The following is a 19333-nucleotide window of genomic DNA, read 5'->3' on the forward strand; positions in this document are numbered from 1 at the left end:
CCAAATCGTGCATTGTATCATCTGCAGTGGTCACCTTAGGACACAGAAATCGAGATGAACGATGGATTGTGGTCCTCGGTTCCGTTCCTCCACTGGCAATGAGGAGACCTTCGGGCAGGCCGGTAGCAGCTCTCGCTTCACCTTTGAGGCCCCCTCCTGTCCTTTGAGCTGAGCATAATCTCGTGTGAAATTTGACTGCACGCCTGCTGGGGCAGGAGGAACAAAGCCAGGCCCTGGTCGAACTGCAGTGGCCCCAAAGCTCGTCCCGAACCACAGCGGAATGATAAACTGGGGTTATGGGGAGATTGCTGACAGACGCTGTTGGAAAACTGCAGTAAAGGGAGAAGAAAAACGTGGAGGGCAGGGGAAACTGATGAAGGCGAGTGGTTGCAAATTTAGGTCATTAACCTCATGAGCTGTCACGGGCTTTCTGGTAGCTAGCTCCTGCTGTCCTAGTAGATGGAGCACCACTGCGAAACTGGGCAGGATGGCATGGGATCAACTCATCACCTGCCGAAAAAGGGCTGTTATCCAGGACAACTGGCATTTGTAAGGGTGAAGAGGTTCCAGGGCCTGAGTCTCTGCTCTGTTCTTATCCTGTAACCCCAGTGACAACACACTGTGTTTCCTGTCCCCCCACCCCAACACCACGATCTCTAGGCAGTCTGTCCATTTGGCTTCTTAGAATGAGTTAGTCCAATGCAGGTTGGAAATGCTGGTTATTTGAGTTAAACTCAAGCAATCTGATGGGCTCTCTCCTCCTGCCTTCCTCTCTCCCCACCTTCTGAAATCCTCAGACCCTTCAGTGCACATCTCAGAGGCTGCTGCTTCTACAAGCCCTCCCTTTCTCCCCAGTATTGTCTGGAGCTAGATTTCATCTTGCCCTCCTTGGTGTGTTTCATATTGTAGCATGCACAAAATACCATCTTGTATTTATCTTTTTTACTTGTGTCCATATCTCACTTTGACCCAAAGCTCCCTGAGGGCAGGACTCATGTTTTGTTCATCATCGCTGCCTCCATATCACTTTGCACACAGTACCTCGTACAAAGTACATGCTTAATAACCTCTTGTGGAATTGAAGTAGATTACAGATCTTCCACACTCGTGGTTGCATGGAGAACAGCCTGTGTTTCTACAAACTTGAAGATACGTGGGATGGATTGGGGAGGCATGAGATGAGCCGTCTGGGGGAGCAGAGACATCTGCAGGGACTGAACATTTCTATGCTGAGCCAGTCCAGGTCTGTCTCCTCCCCGAGCCATCAGCCCTTCTCGTGTTTTCTCCTGGAGGGTCTCTGTTCTTCTTGCTTTTCAAAGATTAACTAAATTGCCACTGCTGCCGCCGCCGCCGCCACCACTGCTTCTTCTTCTTCTTCTTCTTCTTCATCTTCTTTTTCTTCTTTTTCTGGCATGCTCTGAACGCCTCCCTGGCATCTCTTCTGCTTTTCAGAGAGCTTAGTTTGTAGCAGGCGGAAGGAACCCTCTGTGTTCTAGCAAGTTCGCTCACCTCCCTTCTGCTCTCTGTTAGCCTTAGTCTGAAGGAGGGAGGGGAACTCCCTGTCAGGAAGACTCTGATCTGTCCACAGGCATGGGCTTGCACAGCCCCAGGAGGTGATGCGAGAATGTCAAGTCATACTTGACCTTCAATATCAACTGGCTAAGAATGAGCCTCACCAGCCCCGAGGCCAAGCTTGCCATTGCTGTTTTAAAATACTAACCTAGGATCATTTTGTGTATGTTAAAGGATAGAGCTCAATACTTCAGAAAATAAGTGAACACAGTGATTCTTCTCTTTCTATTCTAATGTTTTAGTTATTATTATTATTTTCTGGCCATTTGTTTTAACACCCAGGGAATGTTCTATAACTGCAAGGGCCCCTAGTTCAATGACAGTCTCTAAATCTGGACACTCATTTTCATCTCTACTTTCTCAACAGAGCTGGATTTTGGGTATTCAACAGACTTCTTGTAGTAGGTACATCTTATAAAAATACATGGAGATGAAATTTGAAGGGCTGGGTAAAGAGTTTCTCCTCAGCTCCTGGCGACACAGCGGAAAAGGTAGGCTGTGGAAGACACAGAAGGAGAGAGGTCTTTGGAGGTACGTGGCCAGAGCAGGCACAGCTCATTCTGTCCACATGGTCATTGGAAACCCTGACGGAGGTGTGAGCCCTCCCCTGGCCCTTACCGTCCACCATGTACATTTCGGACCTCAACAATTCTAATCTTATACGGGCTCTTTCTGATCACAGCCCAGACCCTGTGACTGAAAGCAAAAGAACCTCCCCTTTCTCCTCCGTGTGGGCAAGATGCTGAAAAGAGTGTGTGTAAATCCATAAGAGTAGAAAACACAGCTTTGACAATATGTAACTGGTGGGTTTACCAAGCAGCATCTGTGATATAAACAAAACACTGCATTACAGTCTTTCCCCCAACAAACCTTTGAGCTTGATTCAGTGGGATTAATTGTCTCCTGCCCAGGATGTCAATGCTGGCAGGTCTTTCTGCTTTTGCCTCCATTCTTACATAAAAGATACTCCAAGGTCACTTTAGGTTGTAAGCACAATCTGCATTCAGTAATTAGAATGTCATGGTGCAGATGTTAATCAAACCTTGGAATGTGACAGCAACCAGTTGTCTGACTGCCTTCAGCTCTGACCTGTTTCAGGCGTGGTCCTCTTGTCTCCGCCCCTCCGTGTTCACCCCCACTCCCTCCTCACCATTCTCTCCTTCCTCCCCTTCTCCTCGTTCTCTTCCTTCCCCTCCTTTTCCTCTTACTCCCATCCCCTCTCCTTCTCACTCCCCTGCCTCCACTCCTCCCTCCTCACTCCTGTCCTTTCTCTTCTCCCTTCCTCTCCCTCCTCCCTCTTCTTCCTCTTTACCCCTCCCTCCTCGTGCCCCTGCTCCCTTCCCCTCCCTGCTCACTCCTGTTCCTCCTAAACCCCCTATTCAGCCATTCCCTCCTTACCCCTTCCTCCTCACTTTCACACCCTTCCCTCCTCACCCCTCACTTCCCTGCCACCTGCTCTCTCTCTCTTCACTTCCTGTCCCCACCAACCTCCCTCTTCATCTCTCTTCCTCTTCACCCACTCCCTGCTCACCTTGCTGTCCCTGCTCATCTCCTTCTCCCTGTGGACTTCTCCCTGTGTACTACCTGCCACATCCTTGCCAACATGGTGGGAGAGGGATGGAGTTGGGCCTGAAGCTACCATCCCTAGTCAAGTTGCTGATAATTAAAACAGACCTTTTCTGGTTTTTTGTGGCTGCCTTTTTGGGCTCTTCGAAGTACCCTGCTGAGCTTTTCCTCCTGCTCCCATTACCTATGTGGATTCACCTGCATTTGCCTAACCCTTTGTAACTCCTCCCTTAGCTGGTGGGTCCCCAGTCAACTCCTTCTGCTGAGATGTTCTCACCCTGGGTCGACGAGATGAGCTGGATCTCTTCTGGGTACTGCTTGCATCTGCTGCCAGGATCCTTTGCCCAGCCAGCCCTGAGGATGTGGGCTGACCCACCAGAGAGCACTGTCCTGCCTGCAGCACCAAGAGGGAGGGGGCTCTTTGCTCCCTGGACACATTGTCCTTGCAGAAGGCGGAGCTTAGGTAACACTCCATCCTGCTCTTCTTAGCCATGAGTTAGAAACTAGTCCTTGGTGTATACATTACACTTCAAAATTTTCAGCAACTCTCCTTGAAACTCTGTCTTCCAGCCTATTATTCTATATCCTTGAGGGTAGAAGGTGGTGTCCCATCGTTGTCCCAGGTGGAGGAAGATGGGGGTTCACAAGACAGTAGCACTTCTTGCGTGAGAGGAAAAAAAAGGAAAAAACCACTTTGCTTATTTCCTTTTTCCACCCTCTCTGATCTCCTCTTTTTTTTTTTTTTTTAAAGATTTTATTTACTTATTTGACAGAGAGAGAGATCACAAGTAGGCAGAGGGGCAGGTGGGGAGAGGGGTGCTGAGCAGAGAGCCCAATGCGGGGCTCGATCCCAGGACCTTGAGATCATGACCTGAGCCGAAGGCAGAGGCTTAACCCACCGAGCCACCCAGGCGCCTCTCTCTGATCTCTTTTTATATTTTTGATCTGACTGAAAGCTTCAAGATTCGTGAGACTAGTTTTTGAGAACTTTCCAAAGGGTTCTCTATGAAGCTGCTGGTCTTGCCTTGCTCCCACATGGACACATGACATCCTTTGTGTCACCCCTGTTGAAACAGGCTGGAAGAATTCAGTTCGAACACCCAGCTGCACATATTATCTGAAGTAACTCTAATGAGCTAGATATGTGCCTCTTACCTGCCCCTTCCTAGGGACAGCAGGTACACAATTTGGACCTGCCACTGTCAACAGCCACAGAAGAATAAGCCTGCTGGGGTCAGTCCTTTTTATTTATATTTATATTGCCCTAGACAATGCCAGGGTTTTACTGGAGGGAATGATGGACAGGTGGGAAGGGGTCTCAGCTCATTCCTGTGAGCAGAGGAATAGAAATTAAATGTTTTTCTCTAGTGTTTCAATATACAGAATGGGGTGGGGAGAAAGAGGTGCCTATTCTTTGGCATTTAGAGGGAACTCCCTAGTCAGCTCTAGTAACTAATCACAACCCCCAATCAGCAAGGTTACAGATCCTGCCATAGCACAGTACTCCCCTTTATGGGCTACGATGGCTGTCCACTAATGTAATCATGCTGCATTACAAACAACCGCAAGCTCACTGACCTCTAAGAACCCGTGTCTGTTGTTGATGCTTCAGAGGGTTCTCTTGAGGATCGACCAGATGGTTCTGCTGATCTGGCTGGGCTCACTCTTCTTGAATGGGAGTTGGCTGAGTGCTGGCTGTTGGAGGATGACCTCGGCTGGAGTGATGGGGGAGAGAGCTGGCTCTGCTCCCTATATTTCTTCTCCCTCTATATATCTTCTCCTAGCTCAGGCAGGTAAAGGCACAAAAGTGAGTAGAAATTTGCAAGAACTCTTGAGCCCGAGGCTTGAAACTGGCACACTTACTTTCAACTTGGACATCCTGTATTTTTTTATTTGCTAAGTCTGGCAACTCTGTACTTCATTTTCTTGGTCCAAACAAGTCCTGTGGCCAAGGCCAGAGTGGAGGGCCAGGGCAGAGCACTCTGACCACAGTGGAAAGCCTTGCACATTTATCTGGCAAAGGGCAAGGATCTAGGGCTGGTTAGAGTAATGCAATCAATCTACCCCATGGGCTTTTTTTTGTTGTTTTAATCTCTATTTTTCTGGCTAAGCACCATCTATTTATAGTGGTCCGCCTCATGGTCTCTTCACCTGCATTGCTAGCAGTAGACATTAATTTTATTTTCAGGACTTTAGTTTCTACTTCTAGGGGAAACTGAGAAGTGTCCATATTCTCCCTTGCTAAAGTGACTCCTGCCCTCACAGAGCTTTGTAAACAGGATTCAGTTTCCTCCTTGGGCACTGTGATGAAGTTCATTGCCTTTTGGCCCTTTATGGTCCCAGAGAGTCAAAACTGTACATGTGAACTCAGAGTGTATCAGGGTATTATGGTGCCAGAATCACTTGTGAGAAAGATTGACAAGTGAGCCGGAAGAAGGGCTAGAGACTTTGCAAGACAGACCCAAGGAGTGGCTGGAAGGAGCTGGCACGAGGAATGTAAATAACTCAGGTCATGGTTTCCAGGCCTACCTAACCCCCTGAATCATCTGGAGATATTCTACATTTCTTATTTATTTATTTATTTATTTATTTATTTGACAGAGAGAAATCACAAGTAGGCAGAGAGGCAGGCAGAGAGAGAGGAGGAAGCAGGCTCCCCGCCCAGCAGAAAGCCCGATGTGGGGCTCAAACCCAGGACCTGGGATCATGACCTGAGCCAAAGGCAGCGGCTTAACCCACTGAGCCACCCAGGCGCCCCAATATTCTACATTTCTTATTTCCTTGTGAGGACTAGGGACTCCTGGTCCATATCAACCTTAGAAATCCAGTTCCTCAATTTGTTTCCTTACAGGTTCAGATGCATGTCAATGTGAGTGGAGTAACACCCCTTGATGGAATTAAGGTTGGTTGGAAACCTTCCTGTGTGAAAACTGATTACATACCATAAATCTTAGTTAATCTCTATTTTTCTTAGTTATATTTTGTTAATTTCATGACCAATATCTCTATCCATTAGGGATAATGAATACAAAAGTTGTATTTGACTCTTCATGCTTACATTTTTGACTAGCACACTCTTTGAGAGAAAAACCATACCAATTCTGTGCTAGTATGGAATATTCAGAATTTGGTTTCTCTTTGTGTTAAATGCAGTAACCTCACAATTTTTCTGATATTTAAGTATTTGCTTTGTTAAATAATACAATTTGAGGACTGGAGGAAGAGGGAGTAGGTATTAGCATGATTTAATTTTATTGCTTTTGAAGTAGCAAATATTCATTGACTTGCAGACAGATTATTTAATTTCTCTGAAAAAGTGTAGTATACAATGAGTGACGGCCAATGATGTGTTTTTTTGATAAGTACTCTTAAGAAGACTATTTCTAAATGCAAAATGCCAAGCAAAATCTTGAGGAAAATGCTGCATATTTCTTTAGTGAGTTCATAGTGATCCACTGAACCCTTTTTGTTTCTTCTGTGCTCCTTAGAAATCCTTTTTCTGGTGTGCCTAGGTAGCTCAGTGGTTAAGAGTTTGACTTCGGCTCAGGTCATGATCCCAGGGTCCTGGGATGTAGTCCCACATTGGGCTGCCTGCTTGGTGGGAAGCCTGCTTCTCCTCCCACTCCCCCTGCTTGTGTTCCCTCTCTCATTATCTGTCTGTCAAATAAATAGATAAAATCTTAAAAAAAAAAAAAGCCCTTTATCTATTTAGGAATTTCTTTTTCCTGTTTTGAATGGAAATATTCTGCAGCGCGAACCACTTTATATATCTGTTTCAAATTCTTGATTGCTTTACTAAAATTCATTTTTAAGAGTTTTTGTGTAGCTTGGATTTATGACCCTAAGCACTTAAAGTCAACAGTGTGTCAAGTCTAGTTTGGCTGATGGAGTGGAGAGAATATTTAGTATTGTACTGAAATTTTATAAGCTTTGGCAATAAGGGGTAGAGATCGATATTCATTTCAAAACTAATATTGGAAAATGATGCCTTGTAATTTTATAGCATATCATCTCAGTTGACTCTCAGAATTACTGTTGCGTGATGTAGGTGGTCAGGTAGCCATATCCCTATGCTAATGAGAGAAAACCCAAGCCTCAGAGAGGTTGACCGAATGGGCCAGTATGTCCTGGTGTGTTGAAGAACCAGGCTAGGAATCCAGGTTTTCTGTCTGCAAGACCTGACTTTACATGACAGCATATGGCTTTTAAGACCGAAGTGGTTAGTTAGGGTTAGGCCTGTATATGCAAAGTTGGAACGAGACACCAACCCTATTTTCAAGAGCTCATTGAGAGGTTTACTGAGAGACAAGTCAAAGTGTGCTTCAGGGGCTCCTGGGTGGCTCAGTGAGTTAAGCCTCTGTCTTCAGCTCAGGTCATGATCTCAGGGTCCTGGGATTAAGCCCCGCATTGGGCTCTCTGCTTAGCAGGGAGCCTGCTTTCCTCCCCCCGCTCTCTGCCTGCCTCTCTGTCTACTTGTGATCTCTCTCTCTCAAAAAAAAAAAAAAAAAAAAGGTGCTTCACAGCACAGTTTGAGAAGGACAAGGAGAAGCTGAGGGTGTTAAGGGAAGGAGGGCCCAATTCTGTCAGGGTTGGGACTGGGAAAGAGTTTAAGTTCTTCAGGTTACAAGAAGGAGTCTCAGTCTTTGACAGTATTTCTCTTCCACAAGGCCTGACCATGAAAGAGGAAGTGTTTTTGTTTTTGTTTCCCCTCTGGTCAGGCAACTGAGTGATCGAGGAATTGAACTGATGGTATTGAAGACAGCAACTCCAGCTGAGCAAGGAAGTCTGCAGTGGGTTGAAGAATTCTTGGTCTGGGTGTCAGGAGTGCTCCCAGTGAAAGTTAGCGGGGATAGAGCCTGGAGAGGAGAGGAAGACTCCAGACCTTTGCCCTCTCCTGGAGCTTCAGTCAGTCATTGAGGCACATCTACTTTCCAGATATGGCCACATCCATGTCTTTTGTTCCCCCAGGCTCCTTCATAGTGTCACCTACTGTTCCCCTATGGAGAGGCTGAGTCTAATTCTTCTTCCTTTGAATTTGGGTGAACTTATGACTGCTTTAAGCAGTAGAATACGCACCGGTGGTGCCGTGTGATTGCCAGGACCGGCTGCAAAGGGGGAGGCACAACATTGTTTGTTAGGACACTTCTACCTTAATCAGGCTACTTTCTATAAAAATAAAATCAATATGTCAAGAATGAATCATTTCTGTATTTTTGCCCCTCATCTCTACCTATGATCTATCTCTCTATCATCTATCATATATAACTCTTAATACGAGAGAAAATGTTTCTACCGCCATCAGCTCTCTTCTGCTATTTGTTTTTCTACTCTCAGAGTCAAATTATGGATATGTAAAATTTGTTCATACACAGGATCAGAAATAAAAGTTGAAGTTGAAAATGGATCTATTCCTTCGTAAGAGGACTGTACTTGCAGAAAAGGGCTGGTGAACAAGGGAAATGTTGTACCCTCACCTAAACCAGGCTAATGTTTACTCTTGTGTTTTGAGGTTTTTCTCTATCTTTCCGGTTTCTCCTCAGTTTTTTGTTGCCACTTTTTGCTCTGTCCATCCCTTACTTATTGCTGGTTTCCATGGTTACTCTGTAGGCCCTCTCTCCTTTCCTTTTTATTCCTATTTCTTCCTACACTTTCCCTTCCTATCTCCCTCCCCACACTCTCCAAGGTTGATCTTATCCTCTTTTTTGGCTTAATTACTATTTATTGTGGACAATCCTTAACTCCACAAGCATTTACTGACTGACTGTGTGTGCCAGGCATTCTTCTAAGAACTGGGGATGCAGTTATAGCTTAACATTTTTAGTGGTTTTAGGCTTGCAAATCTTATTTTCAACTGGCAATGATCATCACAGAAATTCAAATATTATTGTATAAATTTACATTAACATAAAATATGTGTTCCGAAGACGAATGTTTAGGAAAAAATGAGAAACTGGTTAGCAGCTTGAGCCAGCAGACTTTTCCTACCTCTTAACTTGGAAAGAGTATCTGTTTATTCTTGGTATTAAGGTAGCATGATTGATGAGAAAATAATTTTCCCTTTTTGACACATATTGCACTGGGTAGGATGCAGTTGGGAAGTCCCTATGCTGACAGCTATTAATGGCAGAAAACCTGTTTGAGGCAGATGCCAGAAGGGAAAGAACTAGGAAGTGTCATCTTACTCTGGTCTACTTGGCTCTCACACTTTGTGGATTGTACTGGATCACTGTGAGCCAGCTTTCTGGACTTTAGATTATCTTGATTGACTTCTTTCTTGGACTGGAGTTATTTGGTAATGTTAATAAGGACTTTCCAGAGGAATAGCTAGGAAAAATAGCATCAAACCATTCATGCAGTTGAAAGCAGACATCTTTGGTGATATTTATTTTGGACAGAGACTGTGCCTTATTTTGGGTTATGTATAAAGACATTCTTGGCTTCCAGAATTCTAACCCTAATGTGATTTGCAAAATTATTTGGTTTGGAAAAATGTAGAAAAGCCAATTTTAAATAGTCACGTAGTTCTTACTTTCAGTCCATTGAAGAGCTTAAAGATCAACATGAAGCCACACCCCACTGGTGCTATTAAAAAACCCCAAACAGTTCGTTAAAAAAAAAAAAAGAAAAGAAAAAGTCCATCAGAGTAAGAACAAATAGCCTATATCTTTTCCTACCTAGACTATTTGCTTCTAGACTTTCTGGGTTTTTTTTGTTTGTTTGTTTTGTTTTGTTTTGTTTTGTTTTGTTTTCTATTGTTATGCTGTTGAGGACTCCTCTTCCTTTTGAATTCAAGATACCAAAAGGCTTTGTTCTGGAACTGTTTTCCACCAAAGCAGCTGGTGGTCTGGTAAACACAGAAAGAGTGCTTAGCTTTTAGGGAGCCTAGTATTCTCTTCGTAGACCTCTGTTCTGCAGTTCCCTAGTGCCGGTCAGTACAAATCACCTTCAGCTCTGTCTTGGGAGCTGCTCTCTGGTATTTCAGTTCCAAAGACCTATAGGACAATTATGAAGACACATCCAACCACGGTGGTGGGTTCTGTTGTAGGCAGCCACTCTGAGTTTCCTTTTGTGTTGCTGGATGAAGAGACCAGTGAAGTTGAAGAGAAACACAGATGCATCTGCGCTGGGGATGGGATAGGAAACAGACAGGAAAAATGAATGAGAGTAGAGAGCACATTAAGGTAGGAGCAATATCGAAACTCATAAAATTTCTTGGAGGCATGGTAAGTGCTGAGTAGAGTACAGTGGAGGGGAGTGGAGAGAGGGAATGCATTGAAATACCCAGCGGGTATCAGGCCCTGGACAAAGATTTTCCTAACCTCTCTTATTTAAATCTCACAACAAAATTAGGATGTGACTATTATCCCGATCTTACAGATGAGAAGGTGAAAGTTCAAAGACAGGAGACAGTTTGTGCCAGATCACACAGCTTGTAAAATGACAGAGCTGGTCTTTCAATCCAAATTTGAAGCTAGAAGCTTTGCTTTTTTCCAACACCCCACCAACGATAGAAGTTATCCATCGACTATTTTATTTCATGATGCGTCAAGAAAGAGGGCCACGATGTCCTCAGGGTTGCTGGAAGTGTAACATCTGACCTCACAAAGTAAAAACAATTGAAGGAATGAACTTCACAGAGAATTAGGGAAACCATTTCCAGTTTCCAGACATCAGCCCAGGAAACAGTCTTGACACTCAGCTTGATAGTCCTTATCTGTGGCTTCAAACGACCAGTTGCCAACCTGAGTCCCTGATTCTCCTGTTAGAACCAAAGCGACAAGGAAGCGTGGGCAAAAGAAAGGGTAAGGTGAAGGGTTTTGTGAAGACGCGGCATCTCGGTGGTGTGGTTCACCCTTCACCTTCCACTAATTGGCTGCCGAATGCTTTTCTTCCAAGAGCTAATTAGAAACATCCTACCTGGTGCTTTAGCAACATGAAGATTCTTTCTGTTGCTGTTAAGCAGGTTTTTTTTTTTTTCTTTTTAAAGAAAGAAACTTAATTCAAAGTTTAGTTTCAATATGCTTGAATTTTAATCTCATATTTCTTAGCTGAGGCACATTTTTTCTTTTGGATCAGAAAGCACTCCTGGCTGCTACCAAGAGTAAGAAATACCGTCCTGAGACAGATGTCTATTTCCTCTGCCAGGCTGGTGTGGAAGCCGACCCATGTTTCCTTCCCTATCTGAATGGCGGGGGAAGCAGCAAGGAGATTTCAAACATTCTGCCTAAAACATTTTTTCTCACCCCCAATGCTTTTGCTACATCCACTGTCTTTTAAAATAGCAGCAAAATGGCTCTGGAAGTAGATGGTGTTGATGGCAGGTGAGTGGCTAGGGACTCTAAGCTTATGGGTCACACCTATCCCAAGAGTAGGACAAGCTTGGGGCTGGGTCAGACCTGGATTTGAATCTCAGCCGTGATGGTTTACAAGCAGTTTTGTCTTTGGATACTTATGGGACAGACTTGTTCTACAGCATCACCTTTCCTGTGATCTTGGGATTTTAATTAAGGCTCACACATTGGAGACAATGGGTGATAAGTGCTTGTGCTTTGTAAGGAAGGTCTAGACATTTCTTTGTTGACTTTATTGGGAAGTAGGAAAAGCAGTCTTTGAACTCTGTCCAAATTGCCCACCACCCCCAGTCTGTGAAAGAGAAAAATGAAATGATGTGGGGAGGGAATGGGAGAATTCTTTGAAGGGTCTGAACAGGATTAGAAAAATGCCAGGTTTTTCTCCAGTGCTTCCTTCATGGCCTCGATCCTGCAAAACCACTATTAAAAGCAAGGGCCGTCTGATGGAAAGGAAAATTGATGTGTCATAATCCTGCTGTTTGATGACCTAGAATAGAGATGGGCAGACTTTTTCTACAAAGAACCAAATGGTAACTATTTTAGGCATTAGGGGCCACATGGTCCTAGTTGTAGCAATAATCCAACTCTACCATTATAGAGAGATGGGCTTTCTAGACAATAGGTAAATTTGGTTGTATCCCATTAAAACTTTATCTCTAAAAATCTACTGGTCAGATTTGGCCTGTGGGTCATAGTGTCTGGACACTGGTTTAGAGATTTACCCATTAGTTCTCAAGGTTGGATCAAAAGTGAATTCCCAGAAGAGTGTCTGATGGGCGTTATGAGATAATGAAGACTAGAGTGTCCCATAATGGCCTAGTCAAGAAAAGTTGTGAAAGATTTGAAATGGGCAAAAAAGATGGCTGGGTCATTTAAATGGAAGCCGGGCATTGTTTTGTAATTCTCTGGGATCTGCAGCTTTCACTCTCTTTGAGTTGTAAAGAGATAATCTCTCTTTATAATTTAGTTTATATTATATATTTATATTATAATTTAACTCTATCATTCCTGTGAATTCTAGAAAATTGATTGATGGTGATACAAATTATTTCTGTCCAGAGAGATGCAAGTGGATTTTGTCTGATGGGTATTCAATTCATGCCTCTCTCTTTTCCTACAAAGATGCCAGTTTTGTATCTATTCTGCAAGTTCCTTTCATTCCAGATTCCCAAGGGCTTAAATATATAACTGAACTTTGGATTCTCCTTCCAACTATTTCTAACATTATAACTGTCCCCCCATTAGCTAATGAGTTAAGGACAATTTTTGAGAAATGTTCATTTTATCTTTGCGTAAGAGTTGTGATTTTGTCTTTTAACATCCAGAAAAGGAGAGGGAGCACTAGAGGAAGTGTGTTGAGCCCAGAGAGACAAGGCCTGGCCTCAGGCCCACCCTACATCACCTCCCCTACTGGCCCTAGGGCTTCTCTGTAAAATGGCGCTGACCTCAATGTGCTTAGCTTGGAATACTGGGGAGTTAATACCACTGGGTCTACACTTGACTGATGGGGGATGAGAGACAACAGATAAATGCTTTTACTTTCCTCAGTTTCCCCTACCCCCAGCTCTGAGATGCATTTTATCAAGGTCTGCAGTCTGTCCTCATAGGATGCTCATCTTTGTCCTTCTTGGGGGCCAATTGATAAAACACACCTGTATTGGCTTTGCCTCCTTCTGTTTCTTTCTTCCTCTCCTGCTCTGTGGCTCCTTGGGATCATGACCATATGTAAACAACTTGCATACAAGCCTCTGGGTCTGGCCCTACTTGTCAGAAACTTAGGCTAAGACAGGAAGAGAAGTATATATATATATTTTAAATATTTTTATTTGCTTGCTTGGCAGAGAGCACAAGCACAGAGGGAGCAGCAGGCAGAGGGAGAAGGAGAAACAGATTCTCCAGTGAGCAGAGAGCCCGGATGTGGGACTCCATCCCAGGACCCTGGGATCATGAGCTGAGCCAAAGGCAGACCCTTAGCTGACTGAGCCACCCAGGTTCCCTGGGAGAGACCTCTACTTTAACTGTTTTCTGGACAAGCATTCCCAGTTTCCTAGAAGCCAAGTGGACTTGGGGAAGGACAGCCAAGAGTATACTCTGTTGGAAGGACCCTGTCCTAGAGAAGTGTTTGCTGGGGTGAGGCGGCCCTGACAGAAAGAGATTGCATAAGGTGCACGGAGAGAGGGTGGGAATTCATCTGGAGTTAAAGTGGTCACCCTGGAATTGCATCCCCCGCCCTGAGGATTGGTCCAATGGGAGGCTGCTGGAAAGGACTTGGAAAAATTTACAGTGAATCTCATGGAGGAGCCAGAATTTGAGGAGTGCTTTGCAAAAGTCATTAGACATAAAAGAGAACCATAAAAAGCATCAACTGAAAAAAAAATATTTTATTCCCTTACTACTTATTCCACTTGTTTCTCTCTCTCTCTCTCTCTCTTTTTAAAAGAGAACTTATTACTTTTATGTACAGAAACTTCAACAGCCCAGCCCAGTTTGGTAGCCAGTTCTTTAGCCTTTGCCTTTTCCAGCTTGGCAACATGAGCCACTGACTTCAGACCTGGGACATCGCCTCCCCAGGGGCAGCAGATCTCATATCTGTCATTGTAATTGGTCCTGGTACATTCCACCAGCTTAGCTGGAGCTCCTTTGTCTTCTGAGTTCACCTGTGTGAAGGCTACCAGGATGCAGGTCTTCCTGGGGACCAGATGCCCCAGCCTGGTCTTCCCCTCGATAATGCAGTAGGGGACACCCATTTGCTGACACAGGGCAGGCAGGAAGACCATCAGCTCAGTGGGATCCACCTCATGTACGATCACTACCAGCTGCACCTCCTTGTTGTCCACCAAGGTGAGGATAGTATTAACCTCAGCTCGAAGGACAGGTGGCCTCTTAGTGGGGACATCCCCTTTGCCCATAGCCTTCTTCTCAGTCTGGGCCAACAGCCTCTGCTTCTTCTCTGGCTTTGTTTCTGGCCTGTACCTGTGGACCAGCTGAAGCAGCTGAGTCGCTGTGTGGCGGTCCAATGTGTGGGCGAGCTGGTTCATCACGGAAGGCACTTGTACAATTTATAGAGAATCGCCCTTTGTCACTGCAGCCAGATGTGGCAGGGCCATTTGACTAAGTGGGTGAGGTCCCTTTTTGGGCTGGATGTCCTGTCCAATGCCAAAATTCTTGGGCCTTTTCTCAGACAGAGGAGTGAGCAGCTTCTTGGCCTCCTGTTCTTCATGACAGAGGCTTCGGGGCCACGTTCTTTCCCTTTGCCTTCTTTCCTTTCAGCATCTCGCGTTGCTGGAGGAGGGAGTGCTCCTAGCTTCTCTTGACCATGAAGGAGGTGAGGTGACCTTGAGTAGGTGAGGAGCTGGATTAAACAGAGGAAAAGAAGAGCAAGCATGCTGCCTTCCCTCTGTACTCATGTCTGAACAATTGTGGGTTCGGATTAGCAGTGCAGGAGGTGAGACATTCTTAAATGTCTCCAGTGTCTCTCCACATCATTCCTGTGTTGGCACTGAAAATTTGCCAAGCAGTTCAGTCCTTTCCTAACTCCCTACCATGGCCAGGTTTCTTTCACTTAGAATTTTCACTTAAAATGTGTTAAAAGTTGGGATGCCTGGGTGGCTTAGTTGGTTAAATGGCTACCTTCAGCTCAGGTCATCATTCCAGGGTCCTGGGATCGATTCCCACATCAGGCTCCTTGCTTGGTGGGGAGCCTACTTTTCCCTCTACCTCTGCCTGCCTCTTCCCTGCTTGTGCTCATCTCTTTGACAAATAAATAAATAAAATCTTTTAAAAAGAATGTGTTAAAAGTAAAATGGCCATTGCTGTGATCTCTGTGGAAAAAAAAATTTTTTTTGAGAGATTGCAAGAGTTTGAAGTTGAGATAATGACATTTTGATTTGGCCTGGATATTTTTAAAAAGATTTTATTTGTTTATTTTGAGAGAGAGAGGAGGGGCAGAAGGAGAGAGAAAGAGAGACTATTGAGCAGACTCCCCACTGAGGGTGGAGTTCCACATGAAGCTCTTAATCCCATGACCCAAGATTGTGACCTGAGCTGAAACCAAGAGTTGGGCACTTAACCAACTGAGCCACACAGGTGCCCTGCCTGGATTAGACTTTTTTTTTTTTTTAAAGATTTTATTTATTTACTTGACAGAAAGAGAGCACAAGCAAGGGGAACTGCAGGCAGAGGGAGAGGGAGAAGCAGGCTCTGCATGGAGCAGGGAGCCCGATGTGGGATTTGATCCCAGGATCATCACCTGAGCTGAAAGGCAGACACCTAACTGATGGTGCTACAAGGGTGCCCCTGGATTAGACGACGACTACTACTACTACTTCTTCTTCTTCTTCTTCTTCTTTTTTAAGATTTTATTTATTTATTTGACAGACAGAGATCACAAACAGGCAGAGAGGCAGGCGCGGGGGTGGGGGGAGGAGGGGAAGCAGGCTCCCCGCTGAGCAGAGAGCCCGATGTGGGGCTCGATCCCAGGACCCTGGGATCATGACCTGAGCTGAAGGCAGAGGCTTTAACCCACTGAGCCACCCAGGTGCCCCTGGATTAGACTTCTTAACACTGAGATTCTTTAATGACTAAAAATGCCTGGGAAGCTATGGAATCTGCCTCAGGTATGGTTAAGGGCCAGGGAAGGGAAAGTTAGTAGTATTTAAGGGCTCTTTCTGGAGTTTATCCCATTCCATAAATTACTTACTTAACTTCCCTAATTTTTTTAAAATATTTTATTTATTTGACAGAGAGAGATCACAAGTAGAGAGAGAGAGAGAGAGAGAGAGAGAGAGAGAGGAGGAAGCAGGCTCCCTGCCTAGCAGAGAGCCTGATGTGGGACTCGATCCCAGGACCCTGAGATCATGACCTGAGCTGAAGGCAGAGGCTTAACCCACTGAGCCACCCAGGCAGCCCCTGAACTTCCCTAATTTTATTTTCCTCATTTTCCTTTAAAGTGGGGGTACTGAACTTGGCTTATAGGTTTGTTTGTAAAGATTAAATAAATGAAATGCTTGGTGTGGGATGTGTTGACTGACAGATCAAAAGAGAAACACGGGTGTGGAACTCAGATTCCATTAGCCAGTTATTTTCACTCCTCAACTGATCTCAAATGATCATCCTCAAATATCTGCTCTCAAACCCTGCTAACCAGTCAGTCTTTAAATACTGCTCTAATCATCGAAGTGTCTTTTTCTCAGATAACTCAAATGAAAAGGCAGTTTTTTTTTTTAATTACTGCTTGGATGACATTTTCTAATTTCTATTTGACATCCATCAGAGTAGCCCCACACTTTTCCTGATGCACCTCAGTGTAATTTCCCCATCGTTACTGAAGAACTTCAAGGCACCCTGCCGTCAAACCTAGCAACCTAATTAATAAGGAGCATGGGGCTGAGATGCAATTTCTTAAATTTTCAACTGCTCTCTCTTGAGCAATTTAATCCTGGAAGAATATACATAAATTTCTGCTCTAAGTCATAAGATGTTATTTGTCACTCATCAAGATAAGATTGTCATTCTCGGGATGAATTTACAGAATTGCCAGAACTTTTTTTTTTTTTTTTAAATAAGTGAATCAGGAGTGCTTCCCTCTTTGTTCACGTGCTTCTGACTTAGGCTTCATTCTTATCATTTTCTCTTTTTTTTTTAAGATTTTTAAAAAGATTTTATTTATTTATATGAGAGAGAGAGAGAATGAGAGAGAGAGAGAGAACGTGAAAAGAAGAGAACAGAGGGAGAAACAGATTCCCCGCTGAGCAGAGAGCCTGATGCAGGACTCGATCCCAGGACTCCAGGATCATAACCCAAGCCGAAGGCAGTCGCTTAACCAACTGAGCCACCAGTGTGCAAAGCATTTTGTCCTGGGACTGTTGTCAGGACTGACGCACCATTTTCCCAAAGCTCAACTATCAATAAGAGCATTTCTCTTAACAGCCCTCCCCGCTCATGGTCTCCCCCACCTGAATTTACTTTGTAAAATTTTTCCAAAGAAGGGGATAGTGACATCTGGGGAAGGATTAAAAAAAAAAAATTCCTTCTACAATATTAGCGGTTATACCAATTGCCCATAACACATTCACAGAAGAGCTATAGACATCCTGACTTGAGTCCATGGAGGTGCGGGATCTCCTTACAATAAGCAGTAGCACCTCTCCCCCAGGTTTGGTCCAAATGTATGCCTGTCTCCTCTGAGGAGTATCCTGTCTAGGCAGCTCTATGTGGCAAGTCTCAAACAGGGTTGACCCTTCATGAAATGTCACGAAAGTTTGACATAGGTACATTTTGGTTATTATTTTAGCTCTTTTTTTTTTCCCTTTCTCCTCACCTTTCATCTGGCCTAAGGGGCTCACAGTTCCTTACTGTCTTGTGGACCCTACTGCCTTCAGGTACATGGTGCTTGGACATGTAGTAGGTCCTTAATGAATTTGATAAATGAGTAAATGGCATACGTAACTGAGGGGCTAATGGGCTTGTTTTTTTGCTGCAAGGTTGTAGTTTACAGAGTGTGCTGTGGAAGTCCTAGAGCAGAGGTACTGCTGTGATCCCCATGCCCCCAATCATTCAAATCCATCAGGAGGCCCAATTAAAAACATTTTCATAATGTATATTGCTCTAATTTGCTCATGTATGTAGATGAAATTAGAATTAATAAAATGCAATGATGCTTAAAGGCCTTACTGGACAGGGTTTAACATAAGGATGAAAACCTGTAAATCTGTATTTATTGCCAGGAGAGGATGTTGGTAAGTTGTTTTGCAATAGAAATGAGTTTTTTGTTTTTTGAGAGGGAGTGCGTGAGCTGGGATGGGGAGCGGTGGGGTAGAGGGAGAGGGAATCCTAAGCAGGTCCCATGCCCAGCATGGATCCTGATGTGGGGCTTAATCTCATCACACTGAGATCATGATCTGAGCCAAAATTAAGAGTCAGTTGTTTAACCAACTGAGCCACCCTGGCACCCGGAGAGAAATAATTTTTACTTACGTGTTTTATTATTATTATTATTATTATTATTATTTTTAAGATTTATTTATTTTAGAGAAAGAGTGGGGGAGGGGCAGAGAGAGAGAGAGAAAATCCTCAAACAGACTTCCCAGTGAGCAGGGAGCTCAGTGTAGGGTGGAATCCCAGGAACCTGAGATGAGGACCCAAGCCAACATCAAGAGTTGGGTGCTCAACCAACTGAGCCACTCGGGCACCTGGAGAAATGAGGCTTAAAACAGTATGGGAAGTATAACATCATTCCTGTAAGATAGTATATAAAATACTAAATAGATAGATGTTAGATAAATAGATGGAAATCAGGACAAAAATGAATGATCCGACAGGAACTCTTCATTTTTAGTTTATTTCTTCATTTTGGTAGAATATCATCTAGTTGATTTCTGAGCAAATGAGCACAAAAGTTTAGGTTTTTAGATAATTCACCTTTTTTCCCAGTCATGTTTTTAATTTATAAGAGTAAACAGTTCTATTTATTTTTTAAAAACAGCTTTCTGTTCTTGTTCTATGGATACAAATTTCTATAATGCCCTGAAAATTTATTCTAATTATTCGTGTTCTATTTTTTATCAGAAATTTTTTTTTTCTTATTTGTTTGATCTTGGACTTTCCTGTTTGTCCTTGGTGAATCCTGGTGATCTCTGGTTAAGCTGGTCATATTGAGAACAAGGCAGTCAAGATCCATATAAGCTCTGTGGGTGTGATGGGGCTTTGTCCACTAGTGACCCTTACCAGTAGGTTCTCTGACTCTTGCTGGGTCATCTAAGTTTCTCCAATTTTTTGCTGACATGGGGCAGGTTAGGAGTCTGCCTGCCAGCATTCTGAAAGGTGATCGGAAAAGGGACTGGGAA

General features: G+C 44.0%; 1 pseudogene; it reads right to left on the minus strand.

Annotated features, from left to right (window-relative positions):
- Positions 1 to 3368: 3368 nt before the first annotated feature.
- LOC125082938 (60S ribosomal protein L7a-like) lies at positions 3369 to 14762 on the minus strand (annotated as a pseudogene).
- Positions 14763 to 19333: the final 4571 nt, after the last annotated feature.

The sequence above is a fragment of the Lutra lutra genome, chromosome 13 (assembly GCF_902655055.1).
Source record: "Lutra lutra chromosome 13, mLutLut1.2, whole genome shotgun sequence".
Lineage (NCBI taxonomy): Eukaryota > Metazoa > Chordata > Mammalia > Carnivora > Mustelidae > Lutra > Lutra lutra.